This window comes from Rhinopithecus bieti, unplaced genomic scaffold, assembly GCF_001698545.2.
Source record: "Rhinopithecus bieti isolate Rb0 unplaced genomic scaffold, ASM169854v2 scaffold_12155, whole genome shotgun sequence".
Classification (NCBI taxonomy): domain Eukaryota; kingdom Metazoa; phylum Chordata; class Mammalia; order Primates; family Cercopithecidae; genus Rhinopithecus; species Rhinopithecus bieti.
In genome coordinates this window covers 694,649-714,100 of record NW_016807423.1, presented here as the reverse complement: position 1 = coordinate 714,100, position 19,452 = coordinate 694,649, and the positions used below count along the sequence as shown (strand labels likewise).

Sequence of the window (19,452 nt, the reverse complement as noted above, 5' to 3'; positions counted from 1 at the left end):
TTTTTTGAGGCGGAGTCTTGCTCTGTCGCCCAGGCTGGAGTGCAGTGGCCGGATCTCAGCTCACTGCAAGCTCCGCCTCCCGGGTTCCCGCCATTCTCCTGCCTCAGCCTCCCAAGTAGCTGGGACTACAGGCGCCCGACTCGTCACCCGGCTAGTTTTTTGTATTTTTAGTAGAGACGGGGTTTCACTGTGTTCGCCAGGATGGTCTCGATCTCCTGACCTTGTGATCCGCCCGTCTCGGCCTCCCAAAGTGCTGGGATTACAGGCTTGAGCCACCGCGCCCGGCACATCTACATTTTTTAATGATGGGGAAAAAAATCTCAAGAAGCATAATATCTTGTGAAAATTATATAAATTCAAATTTCAATATCCATAAATAAAGTCATGCTCATTCATTTATGTATTGTCTGTGGAGGCCTGGCAGATCCGAGTATTTATAACAGAAATTTTATGTCCATAAGGCCTAAAATATTTACTATCTGGCTCTTTACAGTAAAAGTGTGTTGACCCCTGGTTTAGGCCCATAGTAATGTACATGAGAAAGAGTAAAATTAACCTATATAAACTGTAAAAAGTGTATCTTAAAATGTGAAACTATAGATGCCTTCACTGAGTTATTATGGGCTGTGCTGGCATACACGTTTCTATAAATGTGCATGCTCTTCCTGGTATTTCTCATAGAACATAGAGAGTGAATAATAGGATTCATTGCTGGCTGGGTTTTGATGCAAAAATTTCCTGTTTAAAAAAAAAATTGTCACTTTTTCCTTTTACCTAGTTGCACTCCTGAGAGCAAGATGGGTCACCAGCAGTTGTACTGGAGCCACCCACGGAAATTCGGCCAGGGATCTCGCTCTTGTCATGTCTGTTCAAACCGGCACGGTCTGATCCGGAAATATGGCCTCAATATGTGCCGCCAGTGTTTCCGTCAGTACGCGAAGGATATCGGCTTCATTAAGTTGGACTAAATGATCTTCCTTCCAAAGATTATCCAGGGCATCTACTCAATGAAAAACCATGATAGCTCTTTGTACATAAAATAAATATTTGAAAAAAAAAAATTGTCAGCCTGGCCAACATGGCGAAACTTTGTCTCTATAAAAAATACAAAAATTAGGCAAGCATAGTAGTGCACACCTGTAATCCCAGCTACTCCCAGAGGCAGACAGGAGAATCGTTTGAATCCCGGAGTCCGAGGTTGCAGTGAGCCGAGATGGGGCTACTGTACTCCAGCCTGGGCAACAGAGTGAGACTCTGTCTCAAAAAAAAAAAAAAAAAAAGATATGTGACATTTCTAACCCTGAAGAATCTCATTCTGTCTCCTGGACACAGAGACAGTTCTCCAGAGACATCTGTGGTGAAGTAGCTAATACCCCATGCACTTGTTATCAGATCTTACGTAACAGAGCCTGACTGGGTATCTCTGAGCCGTGACTGCTCCTGGACTGAATGGGGCATTTATCACACTGTTGTGGACAAACCAGCTGACCATCATGCACACAGACCCAAGCGCCTGTCAATTAGCTTCTGTCCATTAGCTGTCCAAACACACACTCTGGCCCTGGTACTGCAGTCACGTTATCAGTCCCCTCCAGACCCTGGAAGCATGATCGGCCATGAGTTCCCTGTCTCCTACCATCCCTCAACTCCACTTGGACAAACTGTCAGTTAATTAGCTAATGTGAACAAAAACACTTGAAGCTAAAAAATGCACAGCTGGGCTATTATGATCATTGTCTCCTGCTCCTCAACCCCCTGCAATTTCTTCCACTCCAAAGTCTGCCCACAGGACTCCTTCTATCTGTCAATAGGAAAATTACATAGGAAGTGACAGAACAGTCACCCATGTTCAAGGTCAAAGCCTCTCAATCCTCCTGATGTTGCTGCTATGGATTCAGGCAACTAGAATCATAAATCCCAAGGCCTGAGGTTTGGATTGGTTTTCCTATTTATTTATTTTGAGGCAAGGTCTGGCTCTATCGCCCAGGCTGGAGTGCAGTGGTGTGATCTCAGCTCACTGCAACTTCTGCCTCCTGGGCTCAAGCCATCCTTCCACCTCAGCCTCCCAAGTAGCTGGGACTACAGGCACATGCCAGCACACCCAGCTATTTTTCATATTTTTTGGAGAGACAGTGTTTCACCATGTTGCCCGGGGTGGTCTCAAACTCAGAAGCTCAAGCTCTTTGCCCACCTTGGCCTCCCAAATTGCTGGGATTATAAGACATAAGCCACTGCGCCTGACCATGGGCTGACTTTCCTCTTTAAAACGAACTAGGGGCTCAGCAGATCCAGACTTCCCCAAATTACTGAACTCGGGATGATTTCTTCAGCTGGATGGACCATTTAGAAAGTCAAAACAGCCTTTTGGAATGATTATGTGGAAATCACAGCCTTATTCACTTTAAACCTTATATTCCCAGGGCCAAAACTCAATTCTCCAGCTCTCAATTCAAGCTCCTCTCACTGCAGTGGAAGAGGAGAGTTTAGAGTCAGCAAGGACTCCAAGAGAAATCCCTGTTCAGAAAGTTGGTCCCTGAAGGACGGGGTGACGGCCACAGTGCCCAAAGGTGCTGAAGCTTTGTGCAGTTATCAGATGCCAAAACAAGAAGGTGCCCAGGGCAGACACATGTTAGTCCTCTCTATCTTCCCTTCTGAAAGGTATTTCATAATACTTCTTTTTTTTTTTTTTTTTTTGAGACGGAGTCTCGCTCTGTCGCCTGGGCTGGAGTGCAGTGGCCAGATTTCAGCTCACTGCAAGCTCCGCCTCCCGGGTTTACGCCATTCTCCTGCCTCGGCCTCCCGAGTAGCTGGGACTACAGGCACCCGCCACCTCGCCCGGCTAGCTTTTGTATTTTTTAGTAGAGACGGGGTTTCACTGTGTTAGCCAGGATGGTCTCGAACTCCTGACCTTGTGATCCGCCCGTCTCGGCCTCCCAAAGTGCTGGGATTACAGGCTTGAGCCACCGCGCCCGGCTATTTCATAATACTTCTATGGAGGGGACTGAAAATACCTGACCTCAACCACCCAAAGCCCAATTTGAGAAAAGTTAACAGCACATTTTCATTGCAATTATATTTGGGCAATTTCTATATGCTCCCTGATAATCCTTAGGGAGCAAGCAGCACATCCTTTGTTTCTCCCTGCATTTCTATCATCATTTCTCTCCATTTCCATTCTAAGGCTTCATCAGTACTCACTATAACAGCTGTTACAGCCTCCTGGGTTACCCCATCCTACTCCTCCTCACCCCCATTCTTGCTGACTCTAAGCTGTCCTCCTCCACCGCAGTGAGAGAAATCATTTGAAAACACAATTGTGACTATATCACTCCCTGTCCAAAAGTGTCTGATGGCTCTTTATCATTCTCAGAATACATCCAAACTCCCTAACTTAATTAAGTCACTTTAGAGTCTGCTCTCCACTTCTCACCTTCCAACATACCATGCTTGTACTGTATCAGCCAGTTTCCCCCACCCCACTTGTGACTTGGGCATGCTAGTGTCTCACGCCTTTCCTTCTTCTCAGAATGCCCTCTCCACCTCATCTTCATCCATCCTCAGAGGTCAGTCCAAGTGCCACCTCTTCCAGAAAGCCTTCCATGAGCTCACCTCTGAACTCCCAGAGCACTGCACTTATTATTCTCTTGGGCCTGCTCTGATCTATACAGTGGCTACTAATGTACAGCTGTTCTCTCCCCCATGGGACAGTAGGCATGTAAAGAAAGTCCTACAACCTAGTGTGTAGCATATAGCAGGTGCTGGTACATTTAGTGACTGATTAACAAACTGCAGAAGAAAGATTATAGGCTAAAAAGATCACGAGTCAGAGAAACAGAACTGGGATGGAGGGAGAATCACAAATCATCAAAAAAGAATGGTTGACAAGGTTAAAGACTAAGTTGTCATTTTAATAACAATAGATTACAGTCAGGCCCAGTGGCTCACACCTGTAGTCCCAGCACTTTGGGAGGCCGAGGTGGGCGGATCAGGAAGTCAGGAGTTCGAGACCAGCCTAACCAATATGGTGACACCCTGCCTCTACTAAAAATATAAAAAATTAGCCAGGCGTGGTGGCGTGTGCCTGTTATCCCAGCTACTCAGGAGGTTGAGGCATGTTCAAGGCCAAAGCCTCTCAATCCTCCTGATGTTGCTGCTATGAATTCAGGCAATAGCCGTCTCCAGGCCTACATTCTTCAGCTTCAGTTCCCTATCCTCAACCCCATAATAGGAGAGAGGGCCTCTGTCCCATTTATTCCAGCAAAAGGCACTCATTGCCCCACATGGGTGAAATGCCCATCACTAAACCAATTTTTGTCACAATTGGCCAAGATAAGATTTCAATGCCCATCCCTGGAATTCAGGTGTGGACTAGGCCCATTTGGAACACATGGACCAAGATGGGGAAGAGTGTTCCCCAAAGGAAAATGGGGAGACTGCAACCAAAAGGAGGAGAGACTCCCAGGAAGGTAAAAAACAATAATGGCCAAACCGCATCAATGTAGTTAGAGAGATAGTGTGATCAGTAGAGGAATTCTCCAGTCAGATTGAATCACATCATTGACCTGATGAAACTATGCCTCTTGGTCCTCCAATAAACTACTGAACACCCCGAAAGTAATGATTCATTTATCAAATTTGCAAGCATTTTTTTTTTTTAAGTCAGAATCTCACTCTGTCACTCAGAGTACAGTGGTACAATCATAGCTCACTGCAGGCTTGAACTTCTGGGTTCAAATGATCCCCCGACCTCAGCCTCCCTTAGTAGCTGGAACTACAGGCATGTATCACCACACTAGCTTTTTTTTTTTTTTTTTGGTAGAGACAGTGTCTCACTATGTTGCCCAGGCTGTTCTCAAATTCCTGGCCTCAAGCGATCCTCTTGCCTTGGCCTCCCAAAGTGCTGAGATTACAGGCATGAGTCACTGCACCCAGCCAAGGATTTTTTCCTTTTTTTTTTTTTTGTTGAGACAGAGTCTCGCTCTGTCCCCCAGGCTACAGTGCAGTGGCGCGATCTCGGCTCACTGCAAGCTCCGCCTCCCGAGTTCACGCCATTCTCCTGCCTCAGCCTCCTGAGTAGCTGGGACTACAGGCGCCCGCCACCACGCCCGGTTAATTTTTTTGTATTTTTAATAGAGACGGGGTTTCACCGTGTTTGCCAGGATGGTCTCAATCTCCTGACCTCGTGATCCGCCCGTCTTGGCCTCCCAAAGCACTGGGATTACAGGCGTGAGCCACCACGCCCGGCCCCAGCCAAGGATTTTTAAAATGTTAATACTCAGTGCTATGTCATAAGACAGGCACATTAATATCAGGGTGATGGCATGTAATTGGCACAACCTTTCTGGAAAGCATTTTGGCAATATATGTCAAGATCCTTAAAAATATTTTGATCCTCTCACCCAGTAATTCCACTTTCAGAAAAAATTGTAAGAAAATAATCCAAGCCAGGCATGGTGTCATGCACCTATAGTCCCAGTTACTTAGGAGGCTGAGCCAGGAGGATTGCTGGAGCCCAGGAGTTCGAGGCTATAATGTGCTATGACTTAACCTGTGAATAGCCACTGCACTCCTGTCTGGGCAACAGAACAAGACGCAATTTCAGAAAAAGAAGGAAAGAATGTAAGCCAAAATATCGACAAAGATTTATGCATAAAGATTTTCTTCATAGTATTTTCAGAATAGCAAAAAATTAGAAACAATTTATACATCTAAGGATAAGAGTTTGGTAAAATAGGCAGAGCACGGTGGCTTGAGTAGGGTGGCTCATACCTGTAATCCCAGCACTTTGGGAGGCCCAGGTAGGGGACCACTTGAGCCCAGGAGTTAGAGACCAGCCTGGACAACATGGCAAAACCCCATCTCTACAAAAAAATACAAAAATTAGCTGGGAGTGATGGTGTGTGCCTATAGTTCCTGCTACTCAGGAAGATCACTTGAGCCCAGGAAGCAGAGGTTGCAGTGAGCTGAGATCGCCTCATTGCACTCCAGCCTGGGTGACAGAGTGAGACTCCATCTCAAATAAATAAATTAATTAATTAAATAAGGCAACATACAAAACTGTCTATGTGGTATAATATTAGTCATGTAAAAGAAAACCACATATACCCCAAAATTTAAAAATACATGATATTCTGATTTCCATATATAAAAAGTGAGAGCAGTGTTTATTTATTTATTATTTTTTTCCCAAGACAGTCTTGCTCTGTCGCCCAGACTGGAGTACAGTGGCACAATTTCGACTCACTACAACCTCTGCCTGGCTAATTTTTGTATTTTTAGTAGAGACGGGGTTTCACCATGTTGGCCAGGCTGGTCTCGAACTCCTGACCTCATGATCTGCCCGCCTTGGCCTCCCAAAGTGTTGGGATTACAGGCATGAGTCACTGCACTTGGCCGAGCAGTGTTATTTCTTTTTCTTTTTCTTTCTTTTTTCTGAGACAAAGTCTCGCTCTGTCACCCAGGCTGTAGTGCAATGGATGGCACGATTCCAGTCCACTGAAACCTCTGCCTTCCAGGTTCAAGCGATTCTCCTGCCTCAGCCTCTGGAGTAGCTGGGACTACAGGCGTGCGCCTCAACGCCCGGCTAAAATTTTGTATTTTTGGTAGAGATGAGGTTTCACCATGTTAGTTAGGCCTTGACCTCAAGTGATCCAAACTCTTGACCTCAAGTGATCCACCCACCTCAGCTTTCTAAAGTGCTGGGATTACAGGCACCAGCCACCACGCCCGACCACACTGTTTATTTCTTAAAGGATACTTTATATATTTTTTCTTTTTATTTGCCTGTATTTTTCAAGTTTTCTACAACGAACAAACATTAGTTAAACATTATTTGGGAAGTCACCTGTTCTTACCTATGAAGAATATGGCCACTCCTTTATACCACATTAGGCTGCTTCAGCCTTTCAGACACCTGAGGGAAAATGCTTGATGGATGATGATGAAGGTTATTGACATGTCTTTTATGTCTTAAAACCTTCCCTCAATTATCCACAGAAAGTTTTTCTCATAATCGCCAGTCCTTCTTTTTTTTTTTTTTAAGATGGAGTCTCGCTCTGTCGCCCAGGCTGGAGTGCAGTGGCCGGATCTCAGCTCACTGCAAGCTCCGCCTCCCGGGTTCACGCCATTCTCCTGCCTCAGCCTCCCGAGTAGCTGGGACTACAGGCGCCCGCCACCTCGCCCGGCTAGTTTTTTGTATTTTTTAGTAGAGACGGGGTTTCACCGTGTTAGCCAGGATGGTCTCCATCTCCTGACCTCGTGATCCGCCCGTCTCGGCCTCCCAAAGTGCTGGGATTACAGGCTTGAGCCACCGCGCCCGGCTCGCCAGTCCTTCTTTAGACAGAATCTATCACTGTATTACATGATGCTTTTTTTTTAAGTAAAATAAAACCTGAAAATACAACATAAACTTGTGCTGACCCTGATATGAAAATGAATAGACAACTGGGTTTCCAGCTGCCAACGAAGCGCCAGTGCAAAAGGGATGCCCCAGCTGACCAGTGCCAGAGACTGAGGTAGGAGTGCCCCCATGTCAGGCTTGCCTGTGGGAGCTGTCTGCAGGAATTCCAGCTTGCCACTTTTTGAGGTCCAAGGACACATTCTGCCTAGAGGCCCTTCAGACAACAAGATCTCCCTCACTGCAGGCAACAAGTGATTGTCAATGATTGCTAGCTAGAGAAACAGAAAACAAGATGATGCTTCTAGGACAACACAAATGGTACCACCTCCAGGAAACTGTCCCTGTCTCCTTCCTGACACCGCCTACTCCCCAAATGGTATTCCTACCCCAAGGAACCATGGCCCTGGTGCTTTGCCTGCCTTCTTAGAGCAGATGTCACCATTGATATGTAGCAGCTCGTACGGTAAGAAGACATCACGCAGACCTTCATTCACCTCCTGGCTCTGCCACTCAATTCCTGAGCCTTAGTTTCCTCAGCTGTAAAATAGAGACGGTAATCTCCACAGCACAGAGCACTGTCCCCCTCCTTGAATTCTCTTTGGGAACAGTCTGACAACCCAATCCTTGAGCTCATATAACATGACTGTGCCCAGAGAAACTGCCTGTCTGACCAGGCCACCAAGGGAGACTCACTAGGTCCGACCCAGTGGTAGCAGTGGCACTCCCTACCTCTATGGCCTCACCAGTCAGACCTCCAACAAGCAACAGCCAGGGAACAAACAACCAGCACTGACTAATGATACCTCTCCCATCTTCTGGACAGAGTGGATAACAGGTAGGATTACAGGACTCCAATTATTGAGGATCTATCTAGGGGTGTGGTCATAGGCATGTCCAAAACTGAACTTGATCTCCTTCCAGATATGTTATTCTTCCTGCTCCCTGTCTCACTGAATAGCACCACCCAGGACCCAAGCTGGAGGTCAGGATATCATCCTCAAACCTCCCTCTCATTTATGTTTCCCATTCAATTCATCACCAAGTCCTGTCACTTGTACCTCTCAGCTCCATCCATTTCTTTCCATCCCAGGGCCAACACTGTGGTTCATGCCATTATCCCCCTCCCCTGAGGAATTGCCACAGCCTCCTCCTCACAGGTTTCCTTGACTCCCCACTGCCCCACAGGGAGCCTATCTCCTGCTTCTGCTGAAAACCCCTCAAGGGCTCTCAGGATAAAAACTAGCCTCAACAGGAGAATCACTGGAACCTGGGAGGCAGAGGTTGCAGTAAGCCGAGATCGCGCCATTGCACTCCAGCCTGGGAAACAAGAGTGAAACTCTGTTTCAACAAAAAACTGGCCTTAATAACTCCAAGCCCCCCACCTTGCCCCAGTCTCATCCCTGCTTACCTTTCTAACCTCATCTCTTTCTAGTTCCTGTCTTACACCTGTAATTTCCCCAGATTTTCTGTTCTAAGTCTTACCTACTGGTTTTGCTTATGCTATTCCCTCTGTCATTAACATCCTTCTCTTCCTCCCCTCTCCCCCATCCCTTTTTTTGAGATGGGGGTCTCACTGTGTGTTCCAGGCTGGAGTGCAGTGGCATGATCATAGCTCGTTGCAACCTCAAACTCCTGGGTTCACAGGATCCTCCTGCCTGAGCCTCCCGAGTAGCTGGGACTACAGATGCATCACTATGCCCGACTAAGTTTTCTACTTTTTTTTAGAGACAAGATCTCACTATGTTGCCCAGACAGGTCTCAAGTAATCTTCCCATCTCAGCCTCCCGAGTAACTTCCTCCCTTTGTTTCCCCAGACCAGCTCCTACTCATATTTTGAGATTTTGCTCAGATTTCTACTCTTCCAGAAGACTTTTTGCTCCCCAGTTCGCCACACATACCCCCAAACTAGGCTAAGTGTTCTTACTTCTGCCATTTAGGGAGCACTAATCAAACACCTCTGATGCCTTAACACAATCCTCACAACACCTAGGTCGTCGTAGTCATCTTCTTCTCCTTCTCCTTCTCCTTCTTCTTTTTTTTTTGAGATAGAGTTTCGCTCTTGTCACCCAGGCTGGAATACAATGGCACAGTCTTGGCTTACCACAACCTCCGCCTCCTGGGTTCAAGCGATTCTCCTGCCTCAGCCTCCTGAGTAGCTGGGATTACAGGCATGTGCCACCATGCCCGGCTAATTTTGTGTTTTTAGTAGAGAAGAGGTTTCTTCATGTTGGTCAGGCTGGTCTCGAACTCCCGACCTCAGGTGATTCGCCCTCCTCAGCCTCTCAAAGTGCTGGGATTACAAACGTTGAGCCACTGCGCCCAGCCTCTATTATACTTATTTTACAGATAAGAAAACTGAGGCTTGGAGAAGTTGAAGCAAATTTTCCAGGGCCAAACAGTAAGTGGCTCAGCAGTGTTGAAACCTAGGTCTATTTATTTGTTTATTTTTAATTTAAACAGCTTCATTGTCCTTTTCTTATTATGAAGGTACCAAGGAAAAATAAGAAGCACTCTTTTTTTGGTCAGTTTGCTGAACACCCTTCTTCTGGTATGCATAATCAATAATACCATCTGTCTACTTCCTATGGACTTATAGGCTTTTTTTTTCTTTTTTTTTTTTTTTTTTTTTTTTTTTTTGAGACGGGTACTCGCTCTGTCGTCAGGCTGGCGTGCAGTTGCCGGATCTCAGCCTCACTTGCAAGCTCCGGCGTCCCGGGTTTACGGCCATTCTCTGCCTCAGCCTCGAGTAGGCTGGTTACAGGCGCCCGCCACCTCGCCCGGCTTAGTTTTATGTTGTATTTTTTAGTAGAGACGAGGTTTCCCCGTGTTAGGCCGGATCGGTCTCGTCTGCTGACCTCGTGATCCGCCGTCTCGGCCTCCACAAAGTGGCTGGAGATTACAGCTTCAGCCAACCAGCGGCCACCGCGCCCGGCCTTTTTCTTTTCTTTTCTTTTTTCTGAGACAGAGTCTTGCTCTGTCGCCCAGGCTGGATTGCAGTGACATTATCTCAGCTCACTGCAACCTCAGCCTCCCAGGTTCAAGAGATTCTTGTGCTTCAGCCACCGAGTAGTTGGGATTACGCAGGTGTGAGCCTCCACACCTGGCTAATGTTTGTATTTTTAGTAAAGACGGGGTTTCACCATGTTGGTCAGGCTGGTCTCCAACTCCTGGCCTCAAGTAATCTGCCCGCCTCTGCCTCCCAAAGTGCTGGGAGGCGTGAGCCACCACGCCTGGCCAGGTCATACAAGCTTTTTACACCATAAACTGCAGTTCTCTTTCCTGAAGCTGGAGCCTCTGGAAGCACACAGCACACCCCTAGTTCGGCATGCCCTCCCCCGCCCCTCCTTCCGGTCCCCAGAAGCCTCAGGCTCTCAGGCCCTTGAGTAGTAACTGCTGGTGAGACAGCTTGGCTTCCTGGCGAGGGTCCCTCGAGGATGAGAACAGTGATCGGTCGAATTCGCTCTTGGTGTCCAAACTGCGTTTAGACACGGACAAGCAAGACAATGGGGCCGCTTTCCAGATAGGGGACGTGGATTCTGCATCTTCCACCCCACGCCTCCAACCTTAAACATGCTCGCCAGCCACAAACCTTCAAATTTTCTTTACCAAAACCCAGGCTCAGACCTCGAGACCAGGGTCCAGCCTGTTTAAGGAGCTTCCCAGCCCCCGCACTTCTAGCTGCGTTCAACCAGGCTCGGGAGGTCCTTCAAGATCTTGGCTTCCTTTTCCTGACCCGGCGCCCGGCGCGGTTAATTATAGTCCCACCCCGCGACTCCCCGCTACGCTCCCACCCGCGCGCCCAGGACCCTAGTTGCGGGACTTAGCGGGGAAGGCATCCCCAGTTCCGGGCCCTGGCACCCTTGGGTCAGAGCCAGGAAAGGCACTTCCAGCCAAGTGCTGGCGCCGGGTGCGCCTCGCTCTACGGAAAGAACGCCCCGCGAATAAATCCGGAGCGGATTTGCATCACAGCAGCCGCAAGAAGGCTAGCTGCTGCCAAAGCTCCGAAGCTCTGGATGCCCCCATCCCTTCCTGGTCCAGAGACGAGGGTGTAGGGGGAGGGGAAATGGGGCAGGGGGGAGGAAGCTACTGCACGAAGCGGGTGTGCCCCGGGCCTGGAAACCTGGGTGGAGAGGCAGTTAGCGGGGTGAGGAGCAACCTCCTCCTGTAGGCCAGATCTCAAGGTGGGCCTGGGTTCTCGTGGAGGGAGATAAGGGTAAAGGCTTTGTGTGTATGTGTGTGTCTTGGATTAAAGGAAACTGCCAGCCTGGAGGTGGTGAGTCTAACAGCCCCCACCTCTACTGTTAAGAATCTCCCAGCTGTAGTCTCCTCAGGTTCCCCCTACCTGCTGCTTCTGGGGTCCTCATATCCCTGAGGCCTGCACCTTGGTGACTACTGTGTGCTCACAGAGCACAGGCATCCTGACCTCAAGTCCTGGCCCTGGCTATACTACTGCCCTTCAGTCATCTCACACGGCCAATCAGTGCCCGCTCTGCGCTTCCACTCATGCCGTTTCTCAATCAGGAAAGTTTTTTCCACTTTGCATTAGCTAAAATTTTGCCCATTCTTTAAGCCCAGTTTAAAAACTACCTATAGCCGGGTGCAGTGACTCATGCCTCTAATCCCAGCACTTTGGGAGGCTGAGGCCAGCAGGTCACTTGAAATCAGGAGTTTGAGACCAGCCTGGCCAACATGGTGAAACCCCACCTCTATTAAAAATACAAAAATTACCTGGGTGTGGTGGCGCATGCTTGTAATCTCAGTTACTTCCGAGGCTGAGGCATGCACTTGAACCTGGGAGGTAGAGGTTGCAGTAAGCCTAGATCACACCATTGCACTTCAATCTGGGCTACAGAGCAAGACTCCATTTCAAAAAAATCGATAAATTAAACTCAATTAAATTTTTTAAAAAGCTACCTATGGCATCTTCTGTGGAGCCTCTAGGGGGTCTGTGTCCCTACTTCTCTAAGCTCTTAGTGTACAAAGTCCGAGCCTCTCTTTTAGTCCTGACATTTTTCTTGGTGTGTCTGCTAAATCTGTTTTCTCCATTAGGCTGCAAGCTCTCAAGAACAAGGACCAGGACTCATTCAGTTCTGTGTCATCGGTGCCAAGGGGAGTGTTGGGGACAGCAGTGGTTCTGTGTAACCCTTGGCAGGACCTATTCCCTCTCTGGACCTCAGACTCCTTCTTCACCCTTCCAGTGAGGGAGCTAAATGAGATGACCCCCAGGGCTGCCTCTATCCCTGACCCTAGGAGCCAGTGACCCTATCAGTCAGTGGCTGAATTGCCTAGCCTCCTTAGCATAACCCAACCTTGGGCAGGGCAAGGCCAGGCTGGAATCGGGGATCTGAAATCCTCCCACCTCCCTTGGATCAGTTAACTGAGGCAATTGTGCAAGATTGCTGGGAACCTCAAGGCAGTGAATCTGGTGTCAACACATCATGATGCTATCCCAGCTGGAAAGTCCCCCTGCCCCTGGCTCTGGACGCCTGACAACCAGCTCCAGCTGGGGATGGTGGGGAGGGGGAACTGGCCCATCCCAGAAAGTGAAGAAGCCCCCTTTACACTCCCTCCTCAACACATTGTCTCCAGGAACAGTGGCATAGCCCCTCACCCTCAACTCCCTGAAGACCAGTTCAGGACCACCCCACTCTGCACTCCAACCTCCTCACCCCCAATTCAGCCCAGCTATCTCCAATCTAAGCTGAGACTACCCAGAGTTCCCAAATAGAAGGAACCTTGGTTCAGCTTTTTTCACAGCACGAGAAGCTGTCAGCCCCTATTGCACACTTATGAATGGAACTCACTGCCTCTCAGGGTTGCATGGACCACTTCTCCCTGAAACTGTCATCCATGGACTCACGTTTTACCTATTGAAGGCTCATGGAGTAATGCTAATTTGAAACCACAGCCCTTAGATTTAGATAGATTTAGTTGAGATTCCAGTTCTGTTGCTCCCTAACTGGATGATCTTAGGCATCTTATCTACCCTCCCTGGACCTCTGTTCCTTAATCTATAAAATGGGAGCAATGATTTATACACAAAGAGTGGTGGTTGTGGGCATAAGATTTATGAAAACACCCATCATAGGTATTGACAAATTTAGGATATCAAATGTGGGCATTATTTTTATTCCCTATTCCCTGCATTCTCCCCTGAAGCTGCCTGATACTTTTTCTGGAAGCTGGGAATGGAGATACCTGAAGCTAAAACTTCTCCGGAGAAAAGCAAGACTATGCAATCCTAAAAGCTGCATTTAAACCCAGTTATAGACTTCAAAAGACAGCAAAGGAGATTTGAGGCCCAGAGATGGGATAGAACTTGCCAAAGGTCACACAGCAGGTATAAGTAGGTAGAACAGCAGGCAATCAAGGAAAGGGAGGCAAATGGGTGTGCGAGTAGAGGTCAGGGCTGAGGTATTGAGCTGGATCCAAGGACAGGCAGCTGAGCAAGAAGATCTTCAGCTGACATTGCCCCATTTCCCATGCCCAGCAGGGCCTGGCATTTGCCTCTCTTTGGAACTGCTCCTTCTGGGTTCCTGAGTTTGCAGTAGTTTCCCAGAAATGCTAGGCAAATACCTTTGTTGTATGCTGAATAACCAGCCCCAAAGATTGGACAAGGGTCCCCATACAAATTTTACCTCCAGATTGGCTCCTTCTACAGAGGTGATCAGCTCCCCTAGGCACCACCGCACCCAGGTGCTCTCCACAGGGTACGCTATCAGGGCCTTGCTGGGAGCTCTGAACCCCACCACATGGAGTGGCTTTGCTGTGCATCATGTGGCTCAGGGCTTAGCACCTTTGAAGATAGTCTATTCCTCCCAGCCACCCCGAGAAAAGCATGGAGTATTTTCTGTTCGGTACCTTTCTTCCCAAAAAAGATAGCCAGACATGGGTAGTTGCCATTCCAATATGATAAGGAGTCTTACTAACCTTTGGAAAGAAATATCCTGGGCTGATGGTAACGCCAGTTATGGGGAAGCTGGAGATGCTGGGGTCAGCATATTATGCTACTTGATGATTCTTTCTTTAGGTTATGTTGTCTTTGTTTGTATAGTTCTGCTTTCTCTATCCCCACCTGCTGCCCCATTCCCCTCATCTTCAGGAACCAGAAATGTGTTCTCATGGACAAAGTCTGTCTTCTGCCTGGTTTGGTTTTTGATTGTTTGTTTGTTTGTTTGCTTGAGACAAAGTCTAGCTCTTGTCCCCTAGGCTGGAGTGCAGTGGCACAATCTTGGCTAACTGCAACTTCTGCCTCTCAGGTTCAAGCGATTATCTTGTCTCAGCCTCCTGAGTAGCTGGGATTACAGGCACCACGCCCGGCTAATTTTTGTATTTTTAGTAGAGACAGAGTTTCACCATGTTGGCCAGGCTGGTCTCAAACTCCTGACCTCAGGTGATCCGCCCACCTCAGCCTCCCAAAGTGCTGGGATTACAGGTGTGAGTCACAGCGCCTGGCCCTCCCTGGTTTAAGCTGATGTGTCCCAGGCTCCTTACCTCCCCTCAGAGTTCATGTGCGGACACCTTTGCCCATCCCCAGCAGGAAATCCTCTAGTTTAGACAGCCATCTGAATGTAAGGGCTTCATCAATTGATTTCTCAAGATGGCCATTTCAAGGATATTCTAATTTTGTCATCTGAAACTCAGTAATGCCACAATTCTGAATTTCTAAGTTTCTGTAACCCAGATTTTACCATGCTAGAATTCTGTGATGCTAAGATTCCGTAACTGTGAACTCCATGAATCTAGAATTTCAAGATTTTTAAAAATTGTGTTTAATGCATTTTGTTGGTAATAGTAGCCAGCACTCTCTTGGCCTCGGTTTTGTGTTTGTTTTCTAGAAGCTGCAAGTCTCAGCTCCAAGCTCTCTTCTCTGGCCACACTGGTGCAGAGGAAGGTCATTCCCACCTCTCCCGAGGCTCAGGGGGTGGGATAGTACCCAGGGAAGCCCAGTCCTAGGGCCCAACACTCAGTCTACTCCCTCTGTCCTGAAAACTCTTACTTGGGCTTCAGTACCTGAGGGTAGCAGGAAAAGCAGTCTCCTTTGCAGGCCTTCCACCCAGCTTCCTTCCCTCCTTGCCCTGCCCCAGGGTCCAGGGAGAGAAAATTATGTGGGAGACTGGCCTGGCTGAATGGATAGGTGTGGGAAGGAGGGTTAAGCATTGGGCAAAGAGCCAGTGGAGGAACCAGGGGAAATTCCCTAGGGAGCCCTGCAGCCTTCCCCAGAGGTGAGGAAGGAACAGAAGCCGGAAGTGGGGGTGTGGGTGAGGGCACTGGTAAGGGTGGGGTGACCGATATTGCATTGTGGGGTTGGAGCTGGGCTTCCGGCCATTGACCTGTTAGTGACAAGCGACCTCCAGCCTGGCGCCCCAGGAGCTGTCTGTTCGTGCCCTTACCCATTGACTCTGTGTTCCTGTGCCTGAGTCAGACTCCCAGGAAAATCTGGGGGGCAGGAGTTGGGGTCTGGGGAAACCGTTTCTCTAGAGCAGAGCCACAAGGCCAAGAGAGGGGCCAGGACATTCTAAGGGTCAGATCAGGGCTTGGGGCAGAACCGGGACTGAAGCTCCGGGCTCCTGCCTCTAGCCCAGAGCTGGTCCCTTCACAGTCCAAAGGGCCCCAGAATTATAAAGTAATTCTCCCCCAACTAGCCAGGTGGTGAAACTCAGGGCTAGTGGAAGAGCCCGTGCTAGGCTGCCTCCCAGGAGCAGCCTGGACCTTCTTCCAGTCCTGCAGCACATAGCTGAAGCTGCCAAACCCGATTTTCCAGTGACTGCCTGAGGCTGGCTGGAGCGGGAAGCCCTCCTCCTGGCATGAACCCTCAGGCCATCGTCCTCCTCCCCCTCACCTCCTGATTCCTTGGCCTGGCCTACTCCTGCTATACCTGTGCCAACTGTCCCAGTGCGCCACCACTTCCTTCTCCACCTCCCTGCCATCTCCCCTGGGCTGCTCCCCAGGCATTGTAAGGCGTGATCCAGAGCTTCCCATCTCTGAGCCTTGGTTTTCTCATCTATAGATGGGGAATAGTGGCCTGCCTCCCAGGGATTGACTACAGGAATATTTGAAAGAGAAGTGAGGTGGGGGGCCAAGCAGTAGCTTACCTCTGTAATCTCAACATTTTGGTAGGCTGAGGAGGGAGGATCACTTGAACCCAAGAGTTGGAGTGCAGTGGCATGATCTCGGCTGCAACCTCTACCTCCCAGGTTTAAGCAATTCTCATGCCTCAGCCTCTTGAGTAGCTGGGAGAACATGTTTCTACAAAAAAAAAAAAAAAGGTTTACATTATCCAGGCATGGTGGCCTGCACCTATTTGTGAGACTGAGGTGGGAGGATAGATTGTGCCCGGAAGATTGAGGCTGCAATGGGCCAAGGTCAGACCATTGCACTCCAGTATGAGTGACAGAGTGAGACCCTGTCCCTAAAAAAAAGACAGGGGAAGAGCTGAGCCGGGTGGCTCATGCCTGTAATCCCTGCACTCTGGAAGACTGAGGTGGGTGGATCACTTGAGGCCAGGAGTTCGAGACCAGCCTAGCCCACATGGCAAAACCCCATCTCTACTAAAAATACAAAAATTAGCCAGGCTTGGTGCATACACCTGTAGTCCCAGCTACCAGGGAGGCTGAGGCATGAGAATCACTTGACTCTGGGAGAAGACGGTTGCTATGAGCTGAGATTGTGCCACTGCACTCCATCCTGGGCAACAGAGCCAAATTCTGTCTCAAAAAAAAAAAAAGAAAGAAAGAAAAAGAAAAGAGAAAGAAAGAAACAAAGAAAAAGGAGAGGCCGGGCGCGGTGGCTCAAGCCTGTAATCCCAGCACTTTGGGAGGCCGAGACGGGCGGATCACGAGGTCAGGAGATCGAGACCATCCTGGCTAACACGGTGAAACCCCATCTCTACTAAAATTACAAAAAAACTAGCCGGGTGAGGTGGCGGGCGCCTGTAGTCCCGGCTACTCGGGAGGCTGAGGCAGGAGAATGGTGTAAACCCGGGAGGCAGAGCTTGCAGTGAGTCGAGATCCGGCCACTGCGCTCCAGCCTGGGCCACAGAGCGAGACTCCGTCTCAAAAAAAAAAAAGAAAAGAAAAAGGAGATATGAGTGTCATGGACCACCAGTTAGTTGGATGGTGGGTTAGTGCCATGTTGGGACCACAGTCTAGGATGTGAGAAGGAAGCACTGTGCTGTGGAATTCTGGAGATACGGTTGTTAGGATGAAGGGTGCAAGGTAAGGGGTGTATTCCCTCTGGTTTCCTCAGGTTATCCTACCTATAGGAGAAGGAAGAACAGAGAGAGGCAGAGAACATCATCTCAGACTAGCAGCCCCTGTTACCAGTGCTCAGAGCCCTCCTCACAATTTGAAGAAGAGCTTGTGTAATCTGTGTAATGTGTCTCTCACTGAGCTATAACTGCTCTGGGAAAAAACTCCCACTGCCTTGCTCACTGCTGTATCTCCAGAATTTAGCACCATCCCTGGCACATAGCAGGCACTGTTGACGCAGAGTTGCAGATTGAAAAGCAGAAGCAGAGGCAACCCAAGGGGTGGAGACCATCTAGGTCAGCTCAGCTAACTCAGGCCCTTCCAGCCTGAGAGCCTGGTGTTCTCAGCCTCCAGGGAACTCTGGCAGGGTGGGAGAGAGTGGGCGGCACCCAGTCATCTGGGAAGTCACCTAAACTGAGGTGGTGGATGCCCTCTGGCTGCTGCTGCCTCTGGGAGCCTAGATGGGGAGGAGAATTAAGAACCTGAAGGGGGAGGGGTAGTGAAGGAGACATCATTGCAGATACAGCTAAAAATAGCTGGAAGAGATGATGTCATCTGGTTCCCACAGCTTAGCACCCCCATCATACACACACTCTAGCACAAACACACACTCTCACAGACACAGATACACATAGACACAAGTGTGGGCATGAGTGCATGCACACACACATATTATACACTCTCATATAGGGGAGGGAGGCTTCTGGGTCCCAGGGCCGCAGGGGCAGGGAAGTCTGGTGAGTGTGTCTGCATGCGTGCATGTCTGTGTGTGCCTGGGTTTGCATGAGTGTGAAGGCATATGTCTGCATCTGGATGCTTGTGTGCTTGTGTCTGGGTGCATGCATATTTCTGTGTGTGTGTGTTCATTTAGAGGCATGCATATGTGTTGTTACATATATCGTGTGGGGATCTATGCATTTGTGTCTGTGTATATCTACTTATAGTATGTGCTTGCATGCATGTGTGTGTTTGTTGCAGTGTGTGTCTATGAGTTCACTTATATTTACATGTCTGCATGTGTTTGTGAACTGTGTCAATTATCTTTATATGTATGGCCCCTCTTGGGCCCTTGAGCATGGCCCAAGCACCTTCTAGGTTTGTCTGATGTCCAGCAATCCTCATCCCATACCCTGAGGAGCCCCCGCACTGTCTGGGCATGGTGTGTCAGTGAATTTTCTACCTCAACCCCCCTCAGGGTCCCAGTCTCTGGCAAGAGTTGGGGTAGACAGACATAGGCACAATTCACTTTCCCTTCACAGGCAGGAAAGGACATTAGCCAGACTTCCTGAACCCCAGGGCGCCAGGCCACCGAAAGTCTCAGGGTTCACTCCCTTCCCTAACCCCCTGGGAAGGTAGGCCTGGAAATGGAGCCAGATCTCGGACTGGTGCGACACACATTAACCCATGCATAATGCAACATATTAGAGACAGCATCCCACACAATGTTCCCAGCTACTAAGACACAACCCCACAGAAACCCGGTTACAGCCAGTGACACATGAGCACACACTCAGAAATCCAAATGGAAAATCCCCAGGCCAGAGAGCTTAACACCCTCCCTACTTTCTGGGCTCAAACTCAGTCTTGCCCCACCCCTAAGCACCCCAGCTCAGCTGCCAGTTCTGGAAAACACTGACCTCAGAGAATGGTTGAAGGGCTGAAGGTAGTATGCCTTTCTCAGAATCTCACCCTTCTCCATATTCTCCTCCTTTAGGCTGTTCCCCATCCCCCTCCTGACCTTCATTTTTCTTACCAGGGCTGATGTCCTCTCCGGCACAACCATACCCTCACAAACACTCCTTG

The 19,452-nt window shown here is 49.0% G+C and overlaps 1 protein-coding gene and 1 pseudogene across 3 annotated transcripts in view; one reads left to right on the top strand and one right to left on the bottom strand.

The window, feature by feature from the left end:
• PIK3R3 (phosphoinositide-3-kinase regulatory subunit 3) overlaps window positions 1-19,452 on the bottom strand; it is a 150,566-nt gene that overhangs the window by 129,596 nt on the left and 1,518 nt on the right. For 2 of the 3 annotated variants that reach the window (XM_017881751.1, XM_017881753.1), the window contains exon 1: window positions 19,287-19,399. The exons of the other annotated variant lie outside the window; for it this stretch is intronic. The gene's annotated coding sequence lies outside the window, so the exon portion shown is untranslated. Of the gene's footprint in view, window positions 1-19,286; window positions 19,400-19,452 lie in introns of those variants that run through there. 3 annotated transcript variants of the gene reach the window in all.
• On the top strand, window positions 798-975 carry LOC108535639 (40S ribosomal protein S29 pseudogene; annotated as a pseudogene).